Source organism: Anarrhichthys ocellatus, unplaced genomic scaffold (genome assembly GCF_004355925.1).
Source record: "Anarrhichthys ocellatus isolate YVR2014 unplaced genomic scaffold, GSC_Weel_1.0 scaffold28, whole genome shotgun sequence".
In the NCBI taxonomy this organism is placed as follows: domain Eukaryota; kingdom Metazoa; phylum Chordata; class Actinopteri; order Perciformes; family Anarhichadidae; genus Anarrhichthys; species Anarrhichthys ocellatus.
This window is the reverse complement of record NW_022280058.1, coordinates 1,373,831-1,393,938: the sequence shown is the minus strand read 5'-3', so window position 1 is coordinate 1,393,938 and position 20,108 is coordinate 1,373,831. Positions and strand designations below refer to the sequence as shown.

General features: G+C 38.3%; 1 protein-coding gene across 2 annotated transcripts in view; it reads right to left on the bottom strand.

The window, feature by feature from the left end:
- Positions 1 to 20,108, bottom strand: part of grin2ab (glutamate receptor, ionotropic, N-methyl D-aspartate 2A, b) — a 113,628-nt gene that overhangs the window by 73,096 nt on the left and 20,424 nt on the right. The window lies entirely within an intron of this gene.

Sequence of the window (20,108 nt, the reverse complement as noted above, 5' to 3'; positions counted from 1 at the left end):
AATGCTCATCATTTTATCTATTCATTTTCTCTAAATATGTAAAACAAAAAAAAAAAAATGTACTCTCTTTCTCTAATTCTGCCAATCTGTCTTTCCGGCTGGGTTAGTGTGTATATCTGATCCATGTCATCTCACACCCGGTCTAATCAGGCCAGTTAGTCAAGTCAGTACTTTCCCAGCTTGCTCTCTCTGCCCTGGTGCCCACAGACTAGCCTGCAGCTCCTGCAGCACTTAGCATACGCCGCTAAATCACACACCGCTACACTCCTGTCCCAGGAAATTAGTGTCAGCTCCAACCAATGGGACAAGATTACGCTAACTTTCCCTGGAGTTAGCATCAGAGCTAACATTACGACGAGCCAAAATCTTCCAACATACAGAAGATGTAAAACTTTGGGTCCCCTCTGTCTTGGAGGATTTGCATTTGTGCTTAGAATCATTATCCGCTGACTCCTGTGATAAGCTTCCAAAAGAGATGTCATGAGGGGTAACTGTTTCCCTCTGTGTTAGCATTTATGCAAATTCTTCCACAAAACAGAAAAATGCAAGATCTTAATAATGTAACATTCAGTGGCATAATTCTCTAGTATCCTGCCAACACTAAAGGCTGTTCACTCTTTTAATGGTGGAGGAGTACACTATGGCTGATTTACTGCAATAAAACGTAGGGGGCTTTTGTTTGTGCTCATCTAAACATGTTTCCTAAATTGTACACATTTGCCTCTAAGCAGCAAATTAGTCTTGTCTAAAAATATTTTTATTTCCGTGTCTAAAGTTAAATCTAGATTTGTGAAAACGATGTTTCTGTCAAAGCGGGAAACAACACACCCTGTGCTCAAAAGGGAGCTGGCATTAAGAGGCCCTCAAGCTGCTTCAGTGACAATGAATCAGAGGACGTCTTTGTGCACAGTGCAACATAACCCTGGGTGATTTTCCTTGGATATAAGCACATTTTTTGGTTCAGCAGTGTTAGCCCTAACTCCTATTAAATAAAGCTCATGTGGGTGTAATTGCTTAAATCTATCAGTCCACAATTTCATCCCTTCATTTATTGCCAGTGAAGCAGCTCTACATAGTGTCTCTAGATGACAAAACAAATTAGGCTCGTGGTTATGTGGGCCTTGTTTCCCCAAAATATCTTAAAGAGATACTCCACCCGAAATCTGTCTTTTGAATGGCAAACACTCTAACGCTTTGGGCTTGAAATGGGGCTGTACAAGTTTGTAGTTTTCTCATGAAAACAAAATGAATAACTCATTTTCACTGTGGACTAAAACGCATCAAAACATCCACTGAAACCTGTCAAACTTCTGCTTCTACTCCTACATTCCACTGTCCAATTCGCATATCTATTTGCGTGGAGTATCGCTCCAAGGCTACAATTGTTACATCCATCATAACAAGCCTTTTAAGTTCACGAGGCGTTCCCAAAAAGTGCCTTCATTTGTGACGACCATGTGTGGCCAATATGATACTGCTGTTTAGTACTGCTGTTTTATATACGTACATTTGATCTCATTATTTTATCTAACGATCTGCTATTTCCCCGACTAATGATCTCTGTATTGAAATTGACAAGTGGTCCATGCAATGTGCAAGCTGAACATTGGATTACACAATTAGATCTTTTGATGCTGGTGGAGCCGTTATATATACAAAAACAGCAAAACAAAAAGGTTGGCCAGCATCAAAAGAGCTCCTGGAGAGGGATCAGCTGAAGTGACAATGTGATTTTAGACCAACTATTTAGTCGGTAAAAACATCAGGTCTTTGTATGTTCATCTTTTGATGCCCTTCATCATCTGATCACACTGTGGTGCCTCAACAAGGATGATGGTGTTGTGTTGTTGAACCTGGGAACGTTTTGCTCAGAGAGCACATAGAAGTTGACACTCCTCCTTAATCTAATTCATTTATATTTTCGTTACTGCAAGTTTCTTGAGCAAGAAAAAGAGTCAAACTTTGACTTTAATATTAACCTATAAACTTGTGCTAATTGAATTATGACATAACAGTTGGTTGTAAGCGCACTATACAGTCTCAATGCTGAATAATATAATATGTCATATGATAATTTATTTTGTGTGCTGTGGGACAGCTGCCAATCTAAAACGATGACTTGCCACCACATTTTCTACCACAATTTCTACTCATAGTGCTCTAACAGCATTTTTCCCATCATCAAATGTTGTTGTTTTTTCAATTCTGTTTGTTAATCTCCATAAAACCCAGTTCCAAACTTAGTGTCTGGGCCAGATTTATGTACATATTTGCGCTCTCAATCTACATGAAATTAGCGTCTGATTTAATAAAGCAGTAGCTAATCATCAGTAACTGGGACTGTCTTTTAGGTGCATTCTGCATATAAACGAGATCTCCGAAGATGTTGTTCAGTGGTGAAATGGGGATACGATGGGGTAATAAGCCATGAAATAAATCAAGCCAAGAAAAATGTAGTGATGCTGAATTCCCATTAAATGAAACCATTTACTTCCCTGATTAAACTCAAGATGAGAAAATAAGTTGTCAGCTATTAGTATAAAATGATCTTAAGTTTTAAAAACAATGCAGTAGAAGTCATTAAAGGTGCAATGTGTAATATGGCCAGAATCTTTGCTCAAAAGATAAAAAAAATGAACTCACATCACCAGAATGTGAAGAAGTTTCAGTTCTAACATAATTTCAAAAAATAAAATAAAGCTCCGGCTTTCAGCAAAGTAGCCTTTTGGTTGCGGGGAGGACAAAACGAAAATACAGGGGTTTTTTTTTACGTTACTGCCACTTTGGATATCAAAGCGTACATGGATGGTATCGCCCCCAGTAGAGGCTGTCTTCTTGCTTCAGTATGGTCTTGCTAAAACTGAGCAAAGCAAGCTATAACATAAAATACAGGCCATTGCCATGCGTGAAGATTATAAGATAGCAGCATTATTTTGTCCGTCTCTCAGAGTTTCAGCAGTTGGATTCAATTTTGCGTTTTCTTGCCCAAAGGTTGGCTTATTTTTAATTGATCTATTTAGGTTGTATGGACCCCAATGCATTAGCTACGAGAATGTTCGAGTTCAAGTTCAGGGTAAATAAGCCACAACCCTCCACCCTCTTTGGTGCAAGATGGTGTTTCTTTAGAACTGAAATACTTTTCTTTCTAAGAAGCTCCCACTCTCATTTCTGAATAATTCACTGTAGCTCTCCTACACATGTTTCTGCTGTCATGGTGATTTCTGCAGAATGCGGGATTAGTAATTTTCATCTCTCCCACCACACCTTTAATATACAATTTCAAATCTGCTACTGTATTGCAAAGGCAATTGCAACCCTAGGATAGTGTGTGAGCCTTAATAAATGTACCAGAATGTGCAGTCAGCCATTTTTATGAAATCTCCCCATGTTATGTGTGCAATCCTCCTTTAAATGCTAAATGCACTTGCATGAATAAGAGAGGCACGCTTCACTGATTGCACGCAAGCTATGTCTCAGATGACAGGCAAACTGAGCTTCCAGGCCAATGCACCGGTTTGATAAATAACATGCACATGTCGGTATTGTATTTGCTGACTTTGCCAATGTTGTCAAGTTACATTGTTTAGCAGTCTTGTCCTAAGTAGCTAGTAGCCAGAGTGTAATGCGTGTTTGACTCTCATGCAAATGCATGATCTGCCGGGGATATTCTATGTGTGAAATATACAAACGGTAAATTATTTTATGTTTTAAATGATTATTTGAATTGTTCGTTAAAAAATCTGACAATGTTTTGTTTTTCAGATACATTCATTGATTATCAATAAGATAGCCAGAGTTTAGGGTCTAGAGAGCATTGAGAAAAGGGAATAAAGGGAAGTTGAGGAATAAATGTTCACTTTCTCAACTCCTAATGTCTCTTTTTAGAGGAGAGTAATTCATTATCATGTTTGTTGAGAAAGATACATAATGTGCAAAAGTTAAAAGAAGAGTGGGCCACCCACCTTTATTGTTTCTTAGTTTTATTTGGCTGCAACAGTACTGTGAGAAGCTAGCCAAGCTTGTCACATTACCAGGCAGTCTGTGCTAAGTTATGTCTCAGTTGGGTAAAAAAAAATTAAAACACATTGCAGATGGTGGTGTGACGTCTTCAGGCACATATTGGAAATGTTTTAAAAAGGTGTGGAATCCTTGGGAGAAACAAAAAAACATTTTGCTTGCTTTCTGTGTATTTTCTTTTCTTTTTAAAAAAAGGTTGGCAGTAGTTTTCCCAAATCTGTTTGATTGGCAGCAAATGTCTTGAATCAGTTCATCAAAGTTTACTTACATCTTGTTTATTTACAGAAATAAATAGTGTCATAGATGACACTACACTAGGCTGCACTGAGTCAGTAATGTCTTGGGCATTCAATAGTGGTGGCTGTCTGTGGTAAGCATGTCAGGTGTGGTCTGGAGTAGGTAAACAGGTAAAACACCACATCTCCATTCATCAAGGTAAGAATATGTACATTCAACCACAGACGAGGGGACATTTAGGACTTTTTGATAATAAGGGTTCAAAGGTAACTTTTCTTCACTAAAAAAATAGAATTATGGGATTTTGATAACCACATGTACATGTTTATGATTTGTGATGCACTCCTGAGAGACAAAGCTAAAAATCTGTGGAAGACAATTGAATGAATTGTTGAAGTTTAAATACTGACTACGCTTATTTGTGTTTAGGGTTTATGATATTTAAATGAACTTTGGAACAAATTATTTTCAAATGTGAGGTTTAGAGAGAAAGGTTTTGGAAAGAATGTCTCGTAGACAAGTAAGTATTGAAGAAATGCACACACACACAGACACACAGACACACACACACGTACACACAAAATTACTTCTATGTTTAATTGCTTTAAATGAATGTCTCTGATACTGACAGCTTAACATTCATCAAGCTGTCTTTCGGCATTTAATCAACATTAAAGAAGTCACTTGAAATATTGGGCTCACATATTCTTACTACAGTACTGAGCAGTTATCGCTCTCATGCTGGAATTATCAGCATTAGTTACAATTATCTTGTGACAATATGTATCAAATGATTATTACATTTTTCACTGCATGCAAATACTTCCCATTATTTCTTTCACGAAATGCAACTACTGTATATATCTATACATCTACCTCAGTGGAGTAATCTATAATCTCAGTGTAAGTATTTGTATATTTAAAGTATACATATTTCCCAAAGACTTATGTTATGTGTAAGAAAACATTTTTGTGGAATGTTCTGCAGTATGTTGCAGTGGTTTAAAATATACATTGGTTTTAAGTGTGTTTTTTCCAGATTTACTAAATAACATTTTGACCAATACAATTTTTTTGTGTAAGTCTCCTCTAAGCTTCTTTAAGCAACATATTATTCCCAAGCTAAAGGCACTGAACATGATGATACAAATCATGAGGTGGGGGGGGCTTCTTATCTGTCAGGGAGGGACCAGCAGGAATGGCAGTGCTCCTGCTCCTGAGCCTCTGCCCATTACCTGTGGAGTGCCACAAGGCAGTGTCCTGGGCTCCCTACTTTTTTCGCTTTATAGAGTATTAATTATACAAAATCGACCTGCTCAAGTTCTATGTTCTCGTAGGCAGATGATAACACTATCATGGATCTGATGTAAAAATAATAAGTATCTGGATGTTGAATTGAAGATTGGGCTTGGGAAGGACATCCAGATAGGAAGAAAATATGTAGTTTGCCTGTTAATTACAATTACTGCATTCTCAACAATACTACTATAACGGCAATGGCAGTGCTCCTGCTTATTTCCTTGGGTACATCCGAAGTCTCTTAATCCACGTTTCCCTTACTTAGTCCCTCCAGTGATACAGTGAGACGCAAGGAAACCATGCGAGGAGAGAGGAAACGAGGAAATATTTTTTAGTTTTAGGAGAAATGAGACAAAATGAGACATCCTTTCCTCGGACGTCACGTAAATCGACGTCTTTTTCTGATAGCACCTGGATCAGCTGTCAGTCGGCTTTAACAGCTGTAGAGACTTGACGTAGTTTGTGTCTGCACAAGTGCACTGTACTAATACTAATAAAGACACACAGTTATAAGGGTCAGAGCCTGTTACCCGTTTACCAACTTGCATAATGTATTTATACTGTGTACAGAATTCTGCTTAGTGGCTACAGGATCGATTTCTACAGGCAGAATATGTTTGTATTATTTATTCATTACGTGCATCTGTACGATATTCTGTTTGTAAAATCATTATTTAATAACCCAGAATATGATCAAGGTTTCTTTTGAACACTGGAAAGAATTAATTAGGCTAGATGTTTCGGGGGAAATTAAAATTATGTAACTCTTATTAAACCCAGCGCTCAAGAACGATCAGACTCAAGTGACTGAATGTAAATGACGATAATGTAAAAAGTGCGTCCCTCCTGCTCTCTCTGACTTTAATTGTATCCAAAATAAAAGCTATTGAGGGAAATAACATGGAAAGAAAAATCTTTCTAATAAATGAAGGAAGTTGTTTGTGGTCCTTTTGTTGTTCAGACCTTCAATTAACATATTTTAACCAGATGGTGTATCAGAAAACAAATTAAATACAAAACCTGAGAGTGTGATCTGTCCTCACTCTGGTATGAAACTTTAGTGATATTTAGATACATCCGATCAGTGCGATCGGCTACAACGTCCAATCAATAACTGATATCCAAAGTAAAAGTGTCGGTCATTGAAATACTTCTGGGAAGGCTGCTCTCGTGTATCTTCGCTACTCAGAGCTGAAATAAGAGCTTTGTTACGGCCGCCAAGATGGCGGAGCACAACAACTTCTGGTTCAAGAAAGGAGTGAGAAGCAAGGAAATGACAAATAAGAGACTTGAGATATTCCCTAGTGTTTCTAGCACTTCCCTGTCTGTGTCTCCTTGTCTTTGTGTGGGCGTGGTTTCCTGGCTGTCCTTTCTCCCAGCTCTGCTCATCATGCACACCTGCCTGCAATCAGCTCGTCACCTCTCCTGGCTCCCTGCCCTGCACACACCTGCCAGCAATCTACTCATCAACTCTGCAGAATATCGAATCCGGCGTTCCTCCCAGTTCTTGCCAGATCATTGTCTCAGTAGTTCCCGTGTTTTCTGTGAGTACAATTCCCTGTGTTATTTTTTGGGGCCTGTGATTAACTGTTGTTTCCCTGTGTCCCAGGATCATTTGCCTCCCTGCCTACTTGCCTGCCACTTCAGCCGTCAATGCCACTTACCAGTCCACTTCTCTTCTCTGTGGTCTCACAATAAATCCTCTTCAACTTCACTTACCTCTCATCAGTGTCCTGCGTTTGGGTTCACCATACTGACCATAACAACTAGATTGTTGAGAGATTCAAGAAGGTATGGTTCGTGCCCAATGATAGCTGTTTCCACCAGTTGGAGACACAAGTGACCAATGAGAGCTTTATAGGCAGGATTAAGAATGAGGGCGCCATCTTCCTACATAGCGGGCTACCGAGCTACACTCGTGAAAAATGACGACAGAAAACTAGTGACAGTGTGGCTGTGATTGATGAAGCTCTACAAGTTGTTACAAGTCAATTTAAAGAAATGGCTCTTAAATCAGCATATGGTTGTTGACTGCAAATGACGCTGGCAGGACCACCAGTGTTGGGCAAGTTGCCTGAAAATGCACATTAAAACGTAAGTGCTTTATGTTACTTCGCAAACAAAAGTACAGTATAGTGTTGCATTATTTACTACTTTTTTTTTTTTTTTTTTTTTACTTTTGTGCCTTTTTAAACAACTCCAAATCCTCCACACCCACACGTGTAGAACAAGTCATTGCGGCAACAAACAGACAGCCCTGTTTTGGATGGATTTATTGATCCAGTGTTTCGACTATGCTGTTAATCCCTTACCAAAAAAACATAAAACACAACCTTCAAGTACCACAAACCATCTGGTTAGAGGCTTAGCGCTGCAGTCATTATGGCAGGTGTCAGTTATTACAGCTTCACAGGCTTTCAGTGAAGGACCTAGCATGACATATGTAATTAAACATCGGATTTTAGATGGAAGTGCTCCCAGCTACTTTTGCAATTAATTTAGGAAAGAATGCAAAGACTTGAAAGTATTCCCTGATAGTATTTGGATTAAATGTTTTTGAATCTTGTACTATGGCATACAACTGTTGGTGTCAATGGTATAATATTTGTTTGTTCGTTAGTAATTAGTTTGTCCCTTTTCTTAATGGCAGACATTAAATGTTAGTTGCCATCTTGAGGGGAGACACTCGCGGTGAATAGGGTAAACATGTTAATTAATAGATGCCACCATGAAACTTCCCCTGTTGATTACTTGCATGAATTAATTGTTTGTTTAACAGTATGTTTAAATTTGCAAATTGTGCATCATCTTATTAAATATGTGCTAAATTGCATAAATAAATCTGAACATTGGATGAAGCCAGGTTCAAAATGATTGTTCCATTTTCTTAACACAGGGAATTTTAGATATATCTTACTGTTCCTACATAACTCAAAAAATACTGTTGACAGCCATGGAAAAAAAAATTATGTTACCATGTTTTTTGGAATAAAACTCTAAATTAGGCTTTGAATGATATATGAACAAAACCCCAGTGAAAACCTTTAGAATATAGAAATGAATGATGGGTTTGGTGTATGTAAGTGCTACTGATGTGGAGATTTCTGGCTTTGAGAAAGTTGCATGTATTAAAAATTCCATACATTTTGAAAGACACTACGGGTGAGTATAAATAAATAAATAAATAGCCAATAGATAGCAGCATGACATTTCTCCAGTTGATTATTTACACTTAGACTGTTCATTTTTGAATTACAAGTTTTCTGAAATTGTATGTTTAAATACAAATGAGGCATTTTCTAATTCTAACTTTGGGTGAATTTAGGGAAAATCTACAGAGACAAAGTGTAGTAAAGTAAACAATTGGATGTTTTCTTTCAACTAGTATGAAAGAAGAGTCATGAAAGCAGCCTGTAGTGTCTCCCCTCAATGAAGGTTGCTGAACTGTGCAAGCACCATTGAATGGAAATATGTCCAGGACTTCATCGTTTCATGAATGTATGACAAAGGTTGTCAATGAACCAAACCCCAAACCATTTGATATTGAATCAAATGACTCCCTGCACTTTAGCAAACATATTTTGGAATATCAGATGGAATAAGGTACACTTGTTATGTTTAATTTGAAGGTGCAACAACAGTACACTTAGAGATGGAAATTTAAGCAAACAGAGAAACAAACACAACATGGTCCATAATTATTCACAAACGTAACACTTGTGCCCTTTTACCTCTACTACAACAAAACAAAATAAAGAAATTGTTTTCATTTCAAAGCAATTTGAGTGAATATTTTTAATACAGGTGCACTTTCACATCATATACTTAAATATGCTTTTTCTGACCTGGGAGCAGCAAGGGTTTATATTTGCCAGAGATTGCTTTTCATTTATCAACGCGCAGTGTGCACCATTATCCACCCACCCAGAGAGCGAATTGTAAAACACAAAGGTTTGTTGTCTTTATTCGACAGCGGAAGATGATGGAAAGGTCTTGTTTGAAATATATCATTTTTTATTTGTTTAACATTGATGTAAGTTCAAAGTGCCCCCAGCTTGTCCTCAATAAAAACAAGCCTTCCTGCTACACATTGTCTTTTAATAGCCCAACAGCCTTTTTCCACATCAGAATTTCAGCAATGGGGGAAAAATGTGTGTATATATGTTTGGAGGACACACTTCTGGCCAAATCATTTTTTTTTTTTTTTTTTTTTCATGCTTGTGGTACGTGTGGAACCAGGGGAAGAAATGTCCACCGGAGTTCTGTCATTCATATTTCATTGGTAATAAATATGAATAAACAAGGACAATGCCAAACAGGACAAACTCCCTCATTCATCAGGGGACTGCACTGTGTGTTTGTGTAACTGTGTTTGTCTGAATATCTTTCGTTGCTGTGTCTGTGCTGACTTTGAGGGTGTTATTTATGTTTCTAATGCAGCAGGATGTGAAGCAAGAGAAAGACACAACCCCTGCGGAGGAAACTAAAAGGCAAAAGGTGAGGTTGGGCCAAGAAATGGGAAGAAAGTGCATGAAAATAAAGTTACTATGAAGCCGTGCCAAGGTGAGGACGTGTATAGTCATCCTGGCAGGACACATCTGACCTTGGAAAGATGGAGAGCGGCCATATTGTGAGGTAGTTTGATAAGCTCCGTTAGATTTTACATTATAATTGCACTTAACTCTATTTAGGATGTGAAGGAGGTGTGAATGTATAATAATGATTTAACCTAACAAAGCTCCCAGTTAAAGAGCTTTAATTGTTAGGTGCATGGATATAATCAACCAGATAGCAAGTCAGAGAATTATTTGCACAAGTCAGGAGGATTTGTTTGATAAAGTGACAAACTTGTATTAATGTAAAACTGTATGTTTTAAGTGTAGCTGACCCAAAAACAGTACAAACACCAGGGGTACAAGAACACAGCACAGTGAGATGAGCTCAGACTGGGACATCCTTATAAATATACGATGTGATTTTTCGAGCTCTCAATTATTCAAGAGACCTGAAACATTAAAATGACACATGACGGTTGTAGACAATCATTGGTGAGCCTTGTTAGACGACCGCATGTAATGACGGAATAAATTCTCCTTTTAATCTTTTAATTTTTAACCAAAAACTGAGTTTGTACTCATTTGAATGCATGACAAGTGCACCGCTCTCTCCAGCGATCTATTATTGATGAAAGTGAAGACATTTATTAATCCATCAAATGTCTTCTAAAGACTACATATTGCTGTAATAAATTGAGGAAATAAAAGTACTGATATGACATTTTTTTGAGCCAGATGCATGTGGAATGACAAGCAGCAACTGTGTGAAGTAATAATGGACATTTGAGCTGGTCCTGTTCTTATCTGATATTTGGAAGATGTGGGACCAACTTGGCTTGTATTCAGAATTGTATTCCAAAATGTATTCTTCTTATGAAGGAACATTGCCCACGTATAGCATGTTCTTTTCCCTTTCATGTTTTTCTGCTCAAGCCACTCAGATATGCACATTATCTCGTCAATGTGCTGCCAGTTGTACGTGTCGGTCTTGTGTTTGAAAAAGCGCCAGAATCTCTTTTCTGTAAAAGTCACGACAGCAATCTTACTAAATTGAACCTATTAACAAAGCCTACAGCAGCAGAAGGTTAAATACGCGTCATGCTCTTAGTTTCTCTCACTTAGTTTTCATCTCCTATGCACAAAAAAATAAACTAAATATTATGAATGACACAATTTTAAACTGGATATTTTTTAATGTCAGATCAGTCTATAAAAAGATGTGTTTGCACCTTCTTTGCCAATAAATACAATTATTTGCTATGTTTATCTAATTTTACATCATGGTATTGATACAGTTTATTGTAATACAAATTGATAACTACTACTTAAACTAAAAATCCAACATAGCAATATTCTGCTCATTGCTGCCCACAATAGGGTGACATCTCAGTAGACAGTGGGCAAATGTATTTTATCTAGAGCATTGATTCTCAAAGTGGGGTCTGGGGACCACCAGGAGGCCGTGGCAGTCTGTCAGGGGGTCCGCTAAATAGTTTGCTATTAATCATAAAATTGTACTGCATCATGAATAAGTCTACAGATGGGGACCATTCGTGCCAATTACTCCTCCACACACTCTGATATGATTGTGACACACAGCAATGATTTTGTTATTGTTTAATTTCAAACACAGCTTTAGATTGGTTGTCACATTTTTGAATTTATTATGATTATGCCAGTCTTGCTACTGTTCATTTTCTGAAAGCTTTTAATATCAATTTTTTGAACAGCATAAATGCTGTCAAGTTGATTTCAAATGCAATTTGAATCAAATGACCCTCTGTTTGAAAATATATAAGTAGTATTCACATGATTGAAACTGAAATGTGTGTTCTGTTTATCACTGTGAAACAGGTTGAAAAGTTTTAAAACACAAATGGTTCCAATGGCATGAGAGTATAATTAGTATATGCTTAATCGGTGGTACAATTAAAAGGGGGCCCTTGTAAAATGTTTAAAAAAAGGCCCACAGTCAGAATAATTATCAGACCTTTCTCCCTCGCAGCAGAATTCTGTATCTAACACATTGTGAAACTGATGTGAAAACATATTAGGGGATTTACTACTGAGAAGTGGGGGCGAGCGTCCCCTCTGCTCACAATGCTCATTAATTAAGACTTAAACAGCAAAACATGTTTTAAATCCATCGCTGATGAAGCCTGTGAGAGACCTGAGAACACTCAATCATTATTTCTAAAGTGACACAAACATTGTGGCTTTTCCCACAACGGTCCTGCCATGTTTAAATAAAAGGGACATTTCGTGTAAAGGAAACCTACTGTATCTTTCAATGCAAAACCACCCAAAACATGACTTTAAAACACAGGTGAAGCCAGCTATTTTACAGATTCAATGTCGGTCATGGTAAAGGCATACGTTTGATGGCAACTTTTCAAAAGCCTCTACCATGTTATCTATCTTTGATCATACATCTATGGGCACCAGTGTCTGGTTAACATTTTTTTTATGTGCTGCTTATTGCTGTTAAAAGCTGCACTTGGCAGGAGGAGACAGAGGCTTCAAATGCCCCCGCATCACCAGATGCCCCGTCTGGCCGAGACAGCACCTGTCGTCCGTGTGGAATGGAGCATTATACCTGGAGTAATATATTTTTGGATGATTTGCGAATGGTTTTGGCCTCTGCTTCTTGCTGCCTGGCAGAGCTCTGAACAAGATCATGTTGAAAAAAAAGAATGTGAAGTGACTAGACGCCGACACACTAAATCACAGAGTGAACGAGGTCCTATTGATGTCGAGATCTGGTCTAAATTACCACATGTTAAAGATTTCTAGGCAGATAACCATATCATTTGATTTGATGATACATTTATGGCATGATATATCTCAGCTTCTTTGCTGTTAATTTGTTTTTAATATATAAAGCACAGAATTGATTGCATAGAGTAATTTTGTTGTTTTCCCGTTTGTAATACTTCACAATAATGGATTATCATGTTATACTTTATGGGTATTTATTGGTATGCAGATATTGTGTTTTACATCAGGAAAACAAACTAAACATATTGCAGGTTTCTGTTTTTTGTTAACATATTCATCAAATCAGTTTGTTTCTCCAAGGTAAGCGGCACATCCTCGAAAGAATTGGTGTAGAGGGGTATGAGTATAAAAATCTACTCAAGCACCACTGTGCTACTTAATCAAGGCCTGTGCTCAGGCAGCAACCTCTGCTTCTGAAGAGTGAAGCCAATGCTGAAGTGCCTTCAACTTGCATTCTTTCTAACGGCCACCAGGGCACGAATAACTCTGATTGTATGGAAGTCTATGAGAAAATGACTCTACTTCTCTCTTGATTTATTACCTCAGTAAACATTGCAAACATGAGTTTATGGTCTCAATCGCTAGTTTCAAGTCTTCTTCAATACAGCATGATGTTCATCTTGTAAATTATGGTCCCATTTAGAGTCAAATAAACCATAAAGCAGAGTATGCTTTAATATATAAATGAATATCTTACAGAATGTTTGTATAGCACTTTTCAAATCACACAAGACACTGTGCTTCACAAACGGATAAATAACACATAAACGCACAAAAAAAATCAACAGCAGAATCAATAAAAGTGGAGTCAGTGCTCTAGGAAGTCTCCTAGGTGCTGCGTTTGTCCAAATTGGAGACGAGAGACGGACCTTTGACTGAGGCAAAAACCCTGAATTACACGAGTCTAAGTGAGAAGACATAAAAGCATGGGTGTCAGTCTCAAATAACTCTTCCCAAAAATGGGGAATCTATATTTTATGATTTTCTCATGAACATGCCCACGTTTATCTGCCTATAGGTTCGCCCTTGAATATTTATCTATGTAGGTGGGGAACATATTTGCATTTACCCGATCAAAACACATTTGCATTAACCGGCAGCATCGCTCTCCTATCAGTGGCATGACAGTGATTGCGAGTGACAGCCTGACAGCAGGCTATGACACAGACTTAAAAGAGCCACAGATGTATGGCAGCACACCGTAGCTTGCTAACCACAGTGTCTACTAGCATGAACACATGTATTGTCTTAACACTTGGCTGAACAGGCCAGCAAAGAAAGGGTACACTTTAACATAGTTAGGTAGGGTGTGTAGCTGACTTATTAGCCAGTTACCAAAGGGTTTACAAAGGGATCAGCATGTAGGAATGTTTGTTGACAAGTCTGCACGCTCCACATACTTAATTTGCATTAATTTCGCCATTTGCATGATCAGAGAATTGAACATGACACTTAACAAGATGCACACAGTGGCCTTAAAAGAATTTTCCAGTATACATTCATTAGGAAACAAGCAGCAGTTAAATGGTGAATGCATTTTTTTCTAGCATTACAAACATCCTATAATGACTATTTGTCATTATAGTCATTATAGAAGACTATCAGAGCTATACCATAGAATCACTTGATCCCATTCATGTGCGCGAAGGAGCCAACAGGAAGTCAGCCGGCTCAGCCAGAGGAAGTGCCTAATGGCGCATGCAGCAGCCAGAACAAAGTTTTTCTTTCTTTAAAAAAAATGAAAAGTCACTTTTGTTTGACTGCAGCAAATAGAGGGTTTTATGGTGTCAAATTAAAATCAATGTTTCATAACAAACTGTATTTGAAAACACACGCTTCGTTTCAACGACAGTTACTTTACTGAACTGTCTATTAAACAATGTTGAGCATGTGATGACAAACTAAACAATTGTTTCTGGCCTGTAACTCTTGAATCAAACGTTTTAATCACTGTTTATTACCGCTCTTTGTGTTTCAATTCTTTGTGTATTAGAGGAACTTCTGTTTTCACAAGAAACATAATATGAGGAAAATAATAAAGCCATTTGACTTGTTCTGAGGCATGAATGATGAAATTCCTTATGGACTTAACATCATTGGCACAGTTAGCGCTGCGCACACAATTGCCAGACTTTCTTTTTTGAAGTATAGCTGCTGGCTTATCAAGAGAATTACAATAACTATTCTTTCTACAGCCTCTTGTAGAAACAGAATGATGGCGCTACATAGTTATATTATTGTGCAGCTCCATAGTACCAATGTTTGAAGAAAGTCCTACCCTACATGTGTTATCTCCTCTGGCATAATAATGTCTGATTCATTGTAAAAAAAAATGTAGTAATCATCTTAGTAACACATTGAGCTCATTGTGCCTTAACATATGTAAAACATAAAATTGAGTGGAAACCATCTTTCCTTAAATCAGCGAGACCCCTCACGATGATCCCTGCTGGAGACAGATAAAGCGGTAAAATAGTACTGATACATTTATGCGACTGATCTGTTCCTTGTAACCGTGGAAAACTGAATCAAATTGGATTTAAAATGCTAAAGGCTGTCTTAACTAGGGCAGTTTTATATCAGTTTGAGCCCAAATCTGGTATCCGTAAAAAGCATAAAATTGGAATATGGGTTTTGGGTGTTAAGTTGGCCAGAATGACAGGGCCAGACTGGCTGCACCGAGGCAACTCCTAAGCCTCTTTTGGAGCTTGGAAAAACCCTCAGACAGACAAAGTGTAAAAGCCATCATTTAAGGTAACAACTAAGCCTCCTAGGAAGCCGGGAACGTTCTCACTTTCAGAGCCACATATTGTGTTTGATAATAATCAAGCTCATTCAAAAGCACACTATTCAAATAGACCCAGTGGGGGGGTTACAATCCAAAATGAAACATCCCCCATCTTGAAAGCCTTAAGCTTCCGACTGAAAGATGAATACTGACATCAAAGGAGAGCACATCTGTGTGCATCTTTTTTAACAATGACCACTGACTGTCAATAAAGATGTTATTATTTACGTAAAAAGGAACATAGACCTTTTAAAGCATCACTAATCAAGATTTTGACATTAGTAAAGGATCTAATCACAACTGTATATGTAATATTAAAAGTGTTGCTGGCAGTGATCAAAGCACAGAGAATTATCGCCCAACTCTGCCGTTCCTCTCAGCTCTGTGGAGTGTTTCAGCGTCTAGTTTGGGTTGAGTCTCAGCACTCTCATCAACCTCATTTCCAGCTTCACAAAGCAGCTGTTTTAAGTGAAAAGGCTTCGTTAAACCCAGTGTGTGCTACCTGTGCACAGCGCCAGGCGGCAGTTGGAGACTAGCTGATAAAGACAGCAGAGCATTTAGCTGCTAAACAGTCAAATGTTTCACTCAAAATTTGGTGGAGACCAAAACAGAGCTAAAAGGAGAGTCAATATTGGACGTACATTTATTAGTTTATTATTATTAATGTATAAGAATACTTTATCCTCCGATCACTAACATTAATCAATCAATTTGAGTTGTTATAAGTAAGGAGAACAGGTGTTTCACGCCTGTGTATTACACTGTTTGAGATGGTGTATGCAATAGGGGAAATGACTAAGCAGTAATGTTACAACATTTTTGACCTATTCACAGATATTTCTGTTGGATCTTTCCCCAAATCACCGCCATAAGTCGCTGCGAGGCGAGCTGAGCCAAAGACCTATAGACTTTGTTGAAGGTCTGAATCACTGCCAATACAGCTCAATAAAGGCCACAGATTACTTAATTAACATCCCGTTAACCTTTATCTCTTAAACAAATAATGTCATCAATAATAGCAAATACATTCTGTGTGAACAAAGAGACTTCTTTGAGTCTTCTGCACACTGAATAACATCTTAAAGGCAACATTCAAGTGTCACTGAATGGCTAACATCAATGCTAACCTTATAACAACATTAATTCAAAAACTCGTATAAAGAATAAAAGTTCAAAAAGCCATTTTCATCGCTGGTCCATCCGCCTGCAATGGAGGCATTTGGGATATGAGACTGCTTTGACAGATTTGTTGTTTAAAATAGAAACATGAAATGCTGCTTTTAATTCATACTCAAGACGTATTGGTGGAAATTTCTCGGTTACAGCTCTATTCTGCTTGTCATGCCTCTAAATCCACCCTTAAAACCACCTCTCAGGATCAAGATTATCCTGACTTTCAGCATCAAAACTATCTGCCTTTGCGTCATGAAAAACACAGATACGAGTTTTAAGATTGATCAAAAGTAGGATTTGATTTCCAAAATCCTATAGCCTGAGAAACGACAATTATTATTTCTCAGGTTTGAACCCCCCCCCCCCCCAATGTTCAGATCTATTTAAATGCGATTACTTAAGTCTTATCAGTAAAGTTCGGCTGGAACCGGATAAGTCTTATCTGGAATCTAAGACTGAAGGGAACACTTATAAAAACATCAAAGATACACAGATTCAGGTGTGTAGCAGCTGTAAACATTTAGACATAAGCCCCTTGAATGTCAGCCTGCTAACCCAGGCGGTGTTAGTGTCCGTCGCTCAGTCGAAGGGTAAACGGCGTGCAGTTCCAGTTTTGGGGATTTGTTGTGTTTGATCTTAGTTGTGATTTGTTAATAAGCAACATCTGGTTTAAATTAAAGAACAACTACTTATCGATCATAATGTTGAAACCAAAGAACTGCCAATATTCAAATGATGTAAAATACTGAATACTTGTTTTTTGGGGCATGAAATGCTCAAATTTACAGAAATAGAGCATCATCGCAACACAACTGCCCTACTTAATTCTAAAAATATCCGTTCAAAAACCTGTATTAGTCAGACCCTACTTAATACCACTATGGCTCACTAACTCATTAAATGAGACCACCAACTGTGTTTTGATTAAATGATTAAACAGAGCACACTCTTAAGAGGCTTTTGGGTTTTTAACTTGTGTCTAAAACTGCACTTTCACACACATCACACATCAATATACAGAAGATCAGCGGGGGTAAAATGACTCATTATCATACGTCACTCCGCTCTTTTCACTGTTATTTGCTCGGAACAGTAAAAGGGAAACGCTCATTATCGTCCTCTAAAGCCTCATGTGAGCGCAATTTAACCTGTGATTGTACGTACACATGACAGAAACTGTGAGCGCAGGGCATCCCTTTTTACATTCTTCAAACAGTGGACAAGAAAATGGGTCAAATCAGTTTAACTGAATGTCAAATGGAACCAAATTTTGGTGGTGGTGATGTTTTTGGGACAAGACAATCTGGCGCAACGCAGTACGGGCGCCGTGGCCGGTTTAATTGACTTTAAAGAAAGCACTCACTCGGCAGATGACAGCTGAAGCTAAAGGCCACGCCGGACGCTTGGTGATCGCACAGGGTTTGGCTGTTTATGTTCTAGGCAGAACCACATCACCAGTTTGTCAACGTCTGTGGATAGTGAGATCCAACCAAAAATACTTTGCAGATAAAGAGATTACTTGCTGCAGTTGTTATCTCTGGATGTGTCAATACATCCTTCAGGACAAATGCAGCTACAATGCAGGGCAGGAAGGGGCATATTCCACCCACAGGTTCTTTGGCTTTTCTCTTTTTTAAGCATCTCCTTTATAATTATTCTTTATAAGCTCTAGGTTGCAATCTTGTGTGTGTACTCCTACCTAAAATCCTCTCTGTTTATAGAAAAGGAGGAGAAAAAAGGGAGAGGATATGAGGATTTGCAGTTGGTTTTATTCTAATATTTACTCTAGTTTCGACTGAGCTATGAAAAACAACATATCTAGAACAACAAAATAGTGTGGAAGATACCAGAGCCATATTCCCAGTCAATGTGTGTTACAGTCAAACAAAGCTATATTGTTGATAAGCTATTCTTTGAGACTGTGTCACAATAAATGCACAATAAGAATTGCATTTGGACTATTTCAGTACAACTAACGGTTCAAGAGAGATTAAAACTCTATGTAGCTTCCATGAAAAGAAAGATTTCTGCATAAATGCTCTCTGAACCTTTCCCCACTTGCAGGCATATGTAGATTTTGGGCTAATTTTGGGCTCTAGCTCTAAAAATGTCCTGCACACAATTAAAAACCCAAACACTGAGAACAGGATGACACAGAGCAGTGTGATTGCTCACCTATTGCAGCCTTTTATCTGCAAGAAGCCCCTGTGAATGGGGGGGGTTTTAAGAAAGAAAGTTATAGCAGGGTACAAGAACTTAACGTCTATGTGAATATCACCAGCTCGAAATACTCTCGAGAGGGCCATCTTGTTAAAGACAATACAATAACATGTTGAGAACAGCAGATTTAATGTGAGGGATTAGATAACTGCGGAGCAACAGAGCAACACAGTTCCATTTCTGACTACACTGACAAGCTCCTTCAAGACAATGAGTCCTGAACTATAATACCTGTGTTGCCAACAGTGGGGCCGGTTCAGCGAACAGCTCAGTGAGATGCATCTCGACATAATTTCAACACTATGTAATGCTGGAGCCAAAATGGGACTCAGAATGTGGCATGCATCGCATCACTGCGAAAATTTTCATGTTCATGCTTCTCCTGTTTGGCTTTGTTTCAGTAGTTGGTTAATAGCAGCGCGCGAGAGATGAAAATACGATGCTCAACTGAGCAGGAAACACTCTCTGGAGGGAGGACAACAGAAAGAAAGTGAATAGAAAAGCAGGCCTGTACTATAAAATATTGTTCAGGGTTTTAAAGGTGTTATGACATCACACCCAGAATTCATTGCAGCTTTGCACAAGGTTTTTTTTTTTTTATATGACAGCAATGAAGACAGCAACAACTCGCGACATTCACTGCTCCGACTCTACTGCGTTTATGCCCTACAGAGTTGATCTCCTTTTGTGTCATCCCACTATTCAAGAAAATAGGCTACTGCTGTGTGGAGCACATCCACAGCCTCTCTCCCCCGGTCCTCCACAACAGCACAATGAGTCTAGCATGGCGTGAATGATAATTTGCCCTCAATGATCATGATATATTTACACACACGCACACACTATTTAGCATAAAAACTGAGAGTCATTCCTTTGCCAGCCAGTAATGATGAGGCTAATGGAGATTTATGGGAATTAGGGCCTTATATTCTGTCATGTCAGACTCATATACTTAGATATGTCCGACTCTTATAGTTACCCCCATGTAACATCTGTGTGTGTGTGTGTGTGTGTGTGTGTGTGTGTGTGTGTGTGTGTGT